This window comes from Heterodontus francisci, chromosome 1 (genome assembly GCF_036365525.1).
Source record: "Heterodontus francisci isolate sHetFra1 chromosome 1, sHetFra1.hap1, whole genome shotgun sequence".
Lineage (NCBI taxonomy): Eukaryota > Metazoa > Chordata > Chondrichthyes > Heterodontiformes > Heterodontidae > Heterodontus > Heterodontus francisci.
In genome coordinates this window covers 75,588,891-75,600,643 of record NC_090371.1, presented here as the reverse complement: position 1 = coordinate 75,600,643, position 11,753 = coordinate 75,588,891, and the positions used below count along the sequence as shown (strand labels likewise).

General features: G+C 45.4%; 1 long non-coding RNA gene across 1 annotated transcript; it reads left to right on the top strand.

Annotated features, from left to right (window-relative positions):
- Positions 1–665: 665 nt before the first annotated feature.
- Positions 666–2,361, top strand: LOC137370058 (uncharacterized). The gene is made up of 2 exons (XR_010975071.1): positions 666–950; positions 1,258–2,361. It is a non-coding gene; the product is annotated as an uncharacterized lncRNA (long non-coding RNA).
- The last annotated feature ends 9,392 nt before the right edge of the window (positions 2,362–11,753 follow it).

Genomic DNA, 11,753 nt, shown 5'->3' with positions numbered 1-11,753 from the left:
AGAGTTGTAGGACTGTAGGAGGCCACAGAGACAAGAAGATGCAAGGCCATGAAGGGATTTAGATCAGAATTTTAAATTTGATACATTGTGGGATCGGGAGCCGAAGTAAGTGAGGAAGGCCAGGGTGATAGCAAAGGTTATGAGCATCAGAGGTTTGTATAATGTGGTGATGGGAGGTTGGCCAAGAGAGTATTGGAATCATTGAGGCTGGAGGTTACAAAGACATCGATGAGGGTTTCAGTGGAAGATGGGTTGAGGTAAAGGTGGAGATGATGCTGAGGTGGAAGTAGATGCTCTTTGTGATGGTGAGCACTTGGGGTATAAGAAGCTCTCGGGATCAAATAGGACATTAAGGCTGCAAACAGTCTGCGACAGCGGTCAAGAAGGGGAATGGAATTGGTGGCAAGAGCATGGAGTTTGCAGCAGAGCCATCTTGACTGGGTTCAGGGTGCACTTTTTTTGAAGGAGGAACTAAATAATCAGGGAGGTTTGAGAATAACGTTAGACTGTTTTTATCTAAAGGAAATTGAATAACTGCTGTGTGTACTTTTGCAGTTAGTTCCCTCTTTAGGCCCTTATATGGGTAAGTGCAGCCCACTGCAAGGCCGGGAAAATGACGTTTCTGCAAGCACTTTCCTTTTCAATACGTAGTCTGTCTAAATATAAACCGCATATAAGATACAGCTGCCAACTTCCTCGTTACACAGAGTGAGACACGGCATTCAGTTGTTTGCCTGCCTACGTCTCTGGTATTCCCCTGCTTCAGCCAACAAGCTGGTTATAAAACCAGAGTCTGTCTCGACAGCGCAGGAGAAGCCAGCGAGCAGCGATCGTTCACATTGTTGCCTGTCCGAGAGAAGTGAAATAGCCCAGCCCCGGAGACAAAATGAAAGTTCGTGTGGGGTCATCGAGAAAAAGCTTTGGACACCCGCGTCCAACTCCATGCAAGGGTAAGTGTCCTGAGAGCCCCATTCAAGGATAAGTCTCCTGGGATCAGCCTGACCGGCCTGGATCCCTGTGTAAGCAATGGGTTGTCAGTTGAGTTCTGCTGTCCACGCCCGACTTGGATACTGGGGCAAAACAAATCCCAAGCGCTCCTACACAAATATCTCTAATAATGAAACAAATATATCGAAGAATGAAACCAAGAGAGAGCAGCGGTGGACCAAGCAGTTCAGTGTGTTTTTTTTTAAATAATAGATTTTAGGCAGAAAGTTAAAACAGGGATCAACAAACTATTGTTTTTACTTCTTTCAGATCCAAAGGCTTTGAAGGAATGTGCCCTGGAGCTGAGGAATATTGGAGATCTTTTTAATTTCCTCCAGCTCATGCTGAATACCGTCAGCAAAGTGTTACAACAGTCCACCTGAACGGCCGAGCCGAAACTATCAAAAACAACTCAAGGTTACAACACCGTAAAATGGTTTAAAAAAAAAGTGGTCTCAGCTTTCTTTACCAGCTTTCCAGGCTGGGCTTTCCTCACACAAGTTGTCGGATGTTGGACTCAGTTGGCCTTTGGAAGAATTCAAGTCTGGGCATGTTAGTAACTGAGAGCGGATTGCAATGTTTGTCAAGAGCAGCTGTGGTTGTCAAATGGGGAAGGGTAAATATATATATATATATATATATTGAGAGGATCATGTCTTAAAAGATGAAGAATAAATTCCAGTGGGCGGATTAGACACAAAAAGTAGACGGCGGCGAGCAAAAGGTGCGAAACATTGTAAAAGCATGAAGGTTTAACTTGTATGTTTATAAAATTGCAATGGCTGAATGTTAAAATGTAAACTCAACCAAAATGCCTTATGAGTCTTGTGCCCAATTAATACTTGAGATTTCTAAATATCGGAAGTTTGTTTCTGAATGAACAGCGGTGAGATTTTTATTGTGGAAAAAGCTACAAATACAACCTTAAATATGAAATAAAACAGATAAAACATAGATTACGTTTTCATGTGTAAATCATGTAAGACTTGTAGTGGATTTTGAGCAATGTTTGTTTCATATGAGATAGTTTATGTTTACTAAACGGTCTACAAAGGGTGTTTGAGAGATATTCGAATTTAAATTAGTACTATAATGGCACTAATGTTAAATGTTGATTTAATGAAATATATAACTGCTTTGTCTTTGTATTAACTAAAAGTAGCTATTCGAGAGGAAACCTATTGGAAGCAAATTTTTAAGGTTTCATAGGATCACCAGTAAAAACATCTTTTAATATTTCATTCTTTATTAATGCCAGGATATCTTTGCAACTTACCTATGTATGGTAATTCTATTGTGAAGAAGCATTGCAGTAATTCTGAGCTGTTTGACACTGTAATTCTCTTCAATTTGTATTAAATGCTTTTAAAACTGCGGTCATTGTACACCTGTTGTGGTCTGATTTGTGTTCTCTGCCTTTGCCTCTACCTTAACATCAATGCTGCCAAAACCCTAGCTATACCATTGTTACCTCTAGACTCAATGGGGGCAAATTTAGACTTCCACTCAAAATGGATGTGAGGTCAATGGTGTGGCTGCACTGCCTCAATCATAGGCGAGATCTCTGAGCACTTCTTTAGATCCCTCAGCTGTCACATCTTCAATTGTCCAAAACCCCAACCCCACTTGCTCATCACTCCCTTCCCACTGTGGATTATTTTTTAAGTACAGTGCAAAGTTGAAACTTACGAATGAGGAATATTTGTTGTGGAAGGCAGGTCAAAGTAGTGTAGCAGTACATTTAATTTTTTAGGTTTTCAGAGCTGAATAATTTACAGGAAACAAACCACTTATGACTCAACCAAAAATATAATAACACGATACTTTTTGGGCAGGAGACATCCATTAATTCACTCCCTGCCCTTCCAAAGCTCTCATCAGGTTCCTTACCTAAAGGCAACTGAGTTGTGCATGTACAGATTAGCCATAATCTAATTGAATGGTACAGCAGGTTTGAGGGGCTGAATGGCCTACTCCTGTTCCTATGTATCTAGAATGTTTGTGAATTATGTGACCAGAGCTTCACTTTCATAAACCTATAGACCCTATTATATAACCTCTGTTTAATCGAATTATAGAATGTTGCAGTGCCAAAACAGCCCAGCAAGTCTGTGTCAGTGTATTTCTCCACCTAGTGTAATTCCAGTCTCCTGCTTACTCCCTATACCCTTTAATCCTCTTTTTCAGGTCTGGCCTGCATGTGACTCCCGAGCCACTACAATGTGGTTAACTCTTACATACCCTCTGAAATGGCCTAGCAAACCATTCAGTTGTATGTAACCGCTACAAAGTCAATAAAAAAGAATGAAACCGGACGGACCACCCGGCATCGACCTAGGCACCGGAAACGACAACGTCAAACCCAGCCCTGTCGACCCTGCAAAGTCCTCCTTACTAACATCTGGGGGCTTGTTCCAAAGTTGGGAGAGCTATCCCACAGACTAATCAAGCAACAGCCTGACATAGTCATACTCACGGAATCATACCTGACAGACAATGTCCCAGACACTGCCATCATCTTCCCCGGGTATGTCCTCTCCCACTGGCAGGACAGACCCAGCAGAGGTGCTGGCACAGTGCTATACAGTCGGGAGGGAGTTGCCCTGGGAGTCCTCAACGTCGACTCCGGACCCTATGAAGTCTCACGGCATCAGGTCAAACATGGGCAAGGAAACCTCCTGCTGATTACCACCTACTGCCCACCCTCAGCTGATGAATCAATACTCCTCCATGTTGAACACCACTTGGAGGAAGCACTGAGGGTGGCAAGGGTGCAGAATGTACTCAGGGTGGGGGACTTCAATGTCCATCACCAAGAGTGGCTCGGTAGCACCACTACTGACCAAGCTGGCTGAGTCCTAAAGGACATAGCTGCTAGACTGGGTCTGCGGCAGGTGGTGAGGGAACCAACAAGAGGGAAAAACCTACTTGATCTCATCCTCACCAATCTGCCTGCTGCAGATGCATCTGTCCATGACAGTATTGGTGGGAGTGACCACCGCACAGTCCTTGTAGAGACAAAGTCCCGCCTTCACATTGAGGATACCCTCCATCGTGTTGTGTGGCACTAAATGGGATGGATTTCGAACAGATCTAGCAATGCAAAATAGGGCATCCATGAGATGCTGTGGGCCATCAGCAGCAGCAGAATTGTACTCAACCACAACCTGTAAACGTATGGCCCAGCATATCCCACTCTACCATTACCATCAGGACAGGAGACCAACTCTGGTTCAATGGAGTGCAGGAGGGCATGCCAGGAGCAGCACCAGGCATACCTCAAAATGAGGAGTCAACTTGGTGAAGCCACAACCTACATGCCAAACTGCGTAAGCAGCATGCAATAGACAGAACTAAGCATCCCATAACCAACGAATCAGATCTAAGCTCTGCCGTCCTGCCACATCCAGCCATGAATGGTGGTGGACAATTAAACAACTAACTGGAGGAGGTGGCTCCACAAATATCCCCATCCTCAACAATGGGGGAGCCCAGCACATCAGTGCGAAAGATAAGGCTGAAGCATTTGCAACAATCTTCAGCCAGAAATGCCGCATTGATGAGACATCTCGGTCTCCTCCTGAAGTCCCCAGCATTACAGATGCCAGACTTCAGCCAATTCAATTCACTCCGTGATATCAAGAAACGGCTGAAGGCACTGGATACTGCAAAGGCTATGGGCCCTGACAATATTCCGGCAATAGTGCTGAAGACCTGTGTTCCAGAACTTACCACGCCCCTAGCCAAGCTGTTCCAGTACAGCTACAACACTGGCATCCACCCTGTAATGTGGAGAATTGCCCAGGTATCTCCTGTGCATAAAAAGCAGGACAAGTCCAACCCGGCCAATTACCGCCCCATCAGCCTACTCTCAATCAGTAAAGTGATGGAAGGTGTCATCAACAGTGCCACCAAGCGGCACTTGCTTAGCAATAACCTGCTCAGTGACACTCAGTTTGAGTTCCGCCAGGGCCACTCAGCTCCTGACCTCATTACAGCCTTGGTTCAAACATGGACAAAAGAGGTGAGGTGAGAGTGACTGCCCTTGACATCAAGGCAGCATTTGACCAAATATGGCTTCAAGGAGCCCTAGCAAAGCTGAAGTCAATGGGAATCAGGGGGAAAACTCTCTCGTGGTTGGAGTCATAACTAGCACAAAGGAAGATGGTTGAGGTTGTTGGAGGTCAATCATCTGAGCTCCAGGACATCACTGCAGGAGTTCCTCAGGGTGTCCTAGGCCCAACCATCTTCAGCTGCTTCATCAATGACCTTCCTTCAATCATAAGGTCACAAGTGGGGATGTTCGCTGATGATTGCACAATGTTCAGCACCAATCACGATGCCTCAGATACTGAAGCAGTCCGTGTAGAAATGCAGCAAGATCTGGACAATATTCAGGCTTGGGCTGATAAGTGGCAAGTAACAGTCGTACCACACAAGTGCCAGGCAGTGACCATCACCAACAAGAAATAATCTAACCATCTCCCCTTGACATTCAATGGTATTACGATCGCTGAATCCCCCGCTATCAACATCCTAGGGGCTACCATTGACCAGAAACTGAACTGGAGTAGCCATAAAAATACTGTGGCTACTGTGGCAGGTCAGAAACTAGGAATCCTGCATCGAGTAGCTCATCTCCTGACTCCCCAAAGCCTGTCCACCATCTACAAGGCACAAGTCAGGAGTGTGATGGAATACCTCCACTTGCCTGGATGGGTGCAGCTCCAACAACACTCAAGAAGCTCAACACCATCCAGGACAAAGCAGCCCATTTGATTGTCACCCCATTCACAAACATTGACTCCCTCCACCACCGACGCACAGTGGCAGCAGTGTGTACCATCTGCAAGATGCACTGCAGCAATGCACCAAGGCTCCTTAGACAGCACCTTCCAAACCCGTGACCTCTACCAACTAGAAGGACAAGGGCAGCAAATGCATGGGAACACCACCACCTGCAAGTTCTCCTCCAAGTCAGACTTGGAACTATATTGTCGTTACTTCACTGTCGCTAGGTCAAAATCCTGGAACTCCCTTCCTAACAGCACTGTGGGTGTACCTACCCCACATGGACTGCAGCGGTTCAAGAAGGAAGCTCACCACCACCTTCTCAAGGGCAATTAGGGATGGGCAATAAATGCTGGCCTAGCCAGCAACACCAACATTCCATGAATGAATAAAAAAAAACGATCTAATTCCCTAAGAATTTATGGATTGGAAGAGGGCTAATTGCAATGCAATGAGAAGGGATCTAGCCAGGGTAGAATGGAATCAAAGAATGGCAGGCAAACTATAACAGAACAATGGGTTATCTTTAAGGAAGAGATGCTTCAGATACAGTCTCAGAATATTCCAACAAGGGTGGAAGGTAGGGGAACCAAAATAGGGCACCTTGGATGACGAGGGAGATAGAGATTACGATGAAGCAAAAAAAGAGGTTGTATAATGCATTGCAGGTGAATTCTTCCAGTTAGAACCAGGTCATTTACAATAAGTTGAGAGGGGATGTGAAGAGGAAAATAAGACTGGAAAAGAGAGAATATGAGAATATAATGGCAGTCAACGTAAAAGGGAACCCAAAAATCTTTTACCGGCATGTAAATAGTAAGCAGGTGGTAAACGGTGGAGTGGGGCCTATTACGGACAAAGAGGGTAATATATATTAAGAGGCACAGGGCAAGGCTACAATACTTAACGAGTACTTTGCATCAGTGTTTCCAAGGAAGAGGAATCTGATAAAATATTGATAGAAACGGAGAAAGTAGAGGCAATGTATAGGGTAAAAATTGAGAGTGAAGAGGTACTGGAAAGGCTGGCAATGTTTAGGGCAGATAAGATGCCCGGTCCGGATGGCTTGCATCCCAGTTTGCTAAAGGAACTGGGAGTGGAGATAGCGGAAGAGCTTACCATAATATTCCAATCTTTCCTAGATACAGGGAAGGTGCCAGAGGATTGGAGAGTGGCAAATGTCATTCTTATTCAAGAAAGGGTGTAAGGACAGTCCTAGCAACTCTAGGCCAGGGCCAGTTAGTTTAACACCAGAGGCGGGTAAGGTTTTAGAAACAATAATCAGGGGAAAAAATCAACAGGCACTTGAGAAGTTAATTAAGGATAACCAGTGTTGTAGGGTATTGCCAAGCGCAGAGGCACCTGCAGTAAATATCATACTGTTTATATGTTATTTGAGTAAGTAGATTCATATAATCCTAGTGAATATATATATATACACAAGTTGAAAGTATAGCCACATATTGTTACAAAATGGAGTACTTACCCAAGGCACTGTGGGAACAAGATTGGCTAAGTCATATCCCTGAGAATGGTACTGTGAGACACAGACAGTTAGGCTGACCAAGCAGGGCCCCTCATATCAGTGTATAAGACAGTTGCTTTGTGTAACTGCAGACTGCATGAAGCAATCAGGAATGCAAGCTTGATAAAGGTAGAAGGATTCATTGTGAAGACTCAAGGATAATTGATAAGAGGGTCTGGGAAACATCACAAGATGATCAGGGGGCTTGCTATGAGCTGATCACGTAACCACATGATGCCTAATGAGTAATCTAATTGGTAATATGTGTAATGTATGTAATCAATAACCATTATGATTGGATCATGTCCGGCCGGGATGGGCTGAGTAACTGTTTGAAAAAAGTATAAGTATGGATGATTTTCCTTTGTTCAGTGGAGAGGCATCTGGACAGCCCAGTGACCTGCTCCCCGCTGGCGTAACTAAATAAACTGTTTGACATTGGAGCAGACCTGAGTGTCGAGTGGTTCTTCTAGATTCATTCCCGCTAACACCAGCACGGATTTGTAAAAGGCAGATCATGCTTGATTAATTGAATTGAATTTGTTGATGAAGTAACAGAGTAGATTGATGAAGGGAATATGATGTCCATATGGATTTTAAGAAAGTACCACATCAAAGGTTGGTAACAAAATGTAAGCTCATGGAATAGGTGGATCAGTGTTCAATTGGATAAAAATTGGCTTAAGCACAGAAAACAGCAAGTCGTGGTAAATGGTTGTTTTTCAGACTGGAGGATGCTAGACTGTGGTGTTCCCCAAGGGTCAGTGCTAAAACCACTGTTTTTTTTTGCTATATATAAATGACATGGATCTTGGAATACAGAGTAGAATCTCATAATTTGACAATGATACCAAACTTGGAGGAGTTGCAAACAGTGAGGATGATATGAATCACCTGCAACAGGACATAGACTAGCAGAATGGGCATACAACTGGCAGATGGAATTTAATACAGACTAGTGTGAAGTGATGCATTTGGGCAGAAGGGATAGGGTGAGGCGATATATACTTAATGGCACAGTTCTAAAGAGTGTGCAGGAACAGAGGGCCCTGGGAATGCATGTGCATCGACCTTTCATGGTGGCAGGACAGATTGAGAGAATGGTTACCAAAGTATATGGGATCTTGGGCTTCATAACCAGAGGCATAGAGTACTAAAGCAGGGAGGTTATGATGAATCCTTATAAAGCTCTGGTTAGGCCCAACTAAAGTATTGCTCCCAGTTCTAGTCATCAGACTTTAAGAAGGATGTGAGTGTCCTTGAGTGAGTGCAGAGTGGGTCCAGAATGGTTCTAGGGAAGGGAGATTTTATTTACAAGGTTAGGTTGGAAAATCTGGGGCAGTTTAAAATAACTTATCTTTTGTTGCAGCAGCTTTTTCGGAAGCAGGATAGTGCGAGCGAGTTATCAGCTGGGAAGGTGAGTTTCAGCTTAAAGTAAATTACCTTTTGTTTTGGCGGACCAGGGGACTGCTGGGTAAGTAAATCCTATATATTTGGGCAGTGGCTAAACCTGAAACACTACAAGTGTAGTGTCTCCCACCCATCCTCCTCCTCTAACCAAAAAAAAAGGGACTCTTGAGTGGAGGGTTTGGTAAGGTAAGGTTTTCCTTTTTTTTTAAATTGTTGTCAATTTAGTGCGGAGGTGATGGAAGCTAGGGCAGTTGCATGCTCCTCTTTCAGGATGTGGGAGGTAAGGGTCACCACTTGTGTCCCTGCTGACTTCACCTGTGAGAAGTGCACCCAACTCCAGCTCCTCGCAGACCGCGTTAGGGAACTGGAGCTGGAGCTGGATGAACTTCGGATCATTCAGGATGCAGAGGGGGTGATAGCGAGTAGTAAAAGGGAAGTAGTGACACCTAAGTTACAGGATAAAGGTAGCTGGGTGACCATCAGGGGAGGGAAAGGGAATAGGTGCACAGTGCAGGGATCCCCTGTGGTCATTCCCCTCAATAATACATATACCGTTTTGGATACGGTTGGGGGGGACGACCTACCAGGGGAAAGCCACAGCAGCCATGTCTCTGGCACTGAGCCTGGCTCAGTGGCTCAGAAGGGAAGGGGGGAGAATAGGAGAGCGATAGTGATAGGAGATTCAATGGTTAGAGGAACAGACACGAGATTCTGTGGTCGCGAACGAGACTTCCGGATGGTATGTTGCCTCCCTGGTGCCAGGGTCAGGGATGTCTCGGATCGAGTCTATAGGATTCTTAAGGGGGAGGGGGAGCAGCCAGAGGTCGTGGTACATATCGGTACCAATGACATAGCTAGGAAAAGGGATGAGGACCTGAAAAGCGAATATAGGGAGTTAGGTTGGAAGCTGAAAGGCAGGACAAGCAGAGTAGTAATCTCAGGATTGTTACCGGTGCCACGTGCCAGTGAGGCTAGAAACAGGGAGCGAGTGCAGCTGAACACGTGGCTACAGAACTGGTGTAGGAGGGAGGGATTCAGATATGTGGATTATTGGGATACCTTCTGGGGAAGGTGGGACCTGTACAAGAAGGACGGGTTGCATCTGAACTGGAGGGGCACTAATATCCTGGGCGGGAGGTTTGCTAGAGCTCTTCGGGAGGGTTGAAACTAATTTGGCAGGGGGATGGGAACCGGAGCCACGGATCAGTGGATGGGGTAGCTGTTGAACAGGCAGATACAGAGTGCAGAGAGTCTGTGAGGAAGGTTAGACAGTTGACAGGGCAAAGTTGCAGCCAGTATGATGGGTTGAAGTGTGTCTATTTTAACGCAAGAAGTGTCAGGAATAACGGTGATGAACGTAGAGCATGGATCAGTACTTGGAGCTACGATGTTGTTGCCATTACGAAGACTTGGATATCACAGGGGCAGGAATGGATGTTGGATGTTCCGGGGTTTAGATGTTTCAAAAGGAATAGGGAGGGAGGTAAAAGAGGTGGGGGAGTGGCATTGTTAATCAGGGATAGTATCACAGCTGCAGAAAGGGAGGTCGTCGAGGAGGGTTTGTCTACTGAGTCATTATGGGTGGAAGTCAGAAACAGGAAAGGAGCAGTCACTTTATTGGGAGTTTTCTATAGACCCCCCAATAGTAACAGAGACATGGAGGAACAGATTGGAAGGCAGATTTTGGAAAGGTGCAGAAGTAACAGGGTTGTTGTCATGGGTGACTTCAACTTCCCGAATATTGATTGGAACCTCCTTAGTGCAAATAGTTTGGATGGAGCAGTTTTTGTCAGGTGTGTCCAGGAAGGTTTCCTGACTCAATATGTAGATAGGCCGACTGGAGGAGAGACTATGTTGGACTTGGTGCTTGGCAACGAACCAGGCCAGGTGGCAGATCTCTCGGTGGGAGAGCATTTCGGTGATAGTGATCACAACTCCCTGACCTTTACTATAGTCATGGACAGGGACAAGAGCAGACGGGATGGGAAAATATTTAATTGGGGAAGGGGGAATTACAATGCTATTAGGCAGGAACTGGGGAGCATAAATTGGGAACAGATGTTCTCAGGGAAATGCACGACAGAAATGTGGAGGTTGTTAAGGGAGCACTTGCTGCGACTGCTGGATAGATTTGTCCCGATGAGGCAGGGAAGGGATGGTAGGGTGAAGGAACCTTGGATGACAAGAGATGTGGAACAGCTAGTCAAGAGGAAGAAGGAAGCTTACTTAAGATTGAGGAAACAAGGATCAGACAGGGCTCTAGAGGGTTACAAGGTAGCCAGGAAGGAATTGAAGAATGGACTTAGGAGAGCTAGAAGGGGACATGAAAAAGTCTTGGCGGGTAGGATTAAGGAAAATCCCAAGGCGTTCTACACTTATGTGAGGAACAAGAGGATGGTCAGAGTGAGGGTAGGGCCGATCAGGGATAGCGGAGGGAACTTGTGCCTGGAGTCGGAGGAGGTAGGGGAGGTCCTAAATGAATACTTTGCTTCAGTATTCACTAGTGAGAGGGACCTGGTCGTTTGGGAGGACAGCGTGGAACAGGCTGATACGTTCGAACAGGTTGAAGTTAAGAGGGAGGATGAGCTGGAAATTTTGAATGATATGAGACAGATAAGTCCCCGGGGCCAGATGGGATATACCCAAGGATATTAAGGGAAGCGAGGGAAGAGATTGCCGCGCCTTTGGCGATGATCTTTGCATCTTCACTGTCCACTGGAGTAGTACCGGATGATTGGAGGATGGCAAATGTTGTTCCCTTGTTCAAGAAAGGGAATAGGGATAACCCAGGGAATTATAGACCAGTCAGTCTTACGTCGGTAGTGGGCAAATTATTGGAGAGGATTCTGAGAGACAGGATTTATGATTATTTGGAAAGGCATGGTTTGATTAGAGACAGTCAGCATGGCTTTGTGAGGGGCAGGTCTTTGAAGATGTGACAAAACACGTTGATGAAGGAAGAGCAGTGGATGTGGTGTATATGGATTTTAGCAAGGCGTTTGATAAGGTTCCCCATGGTAGGCTCATTCAGAAAGTAAGG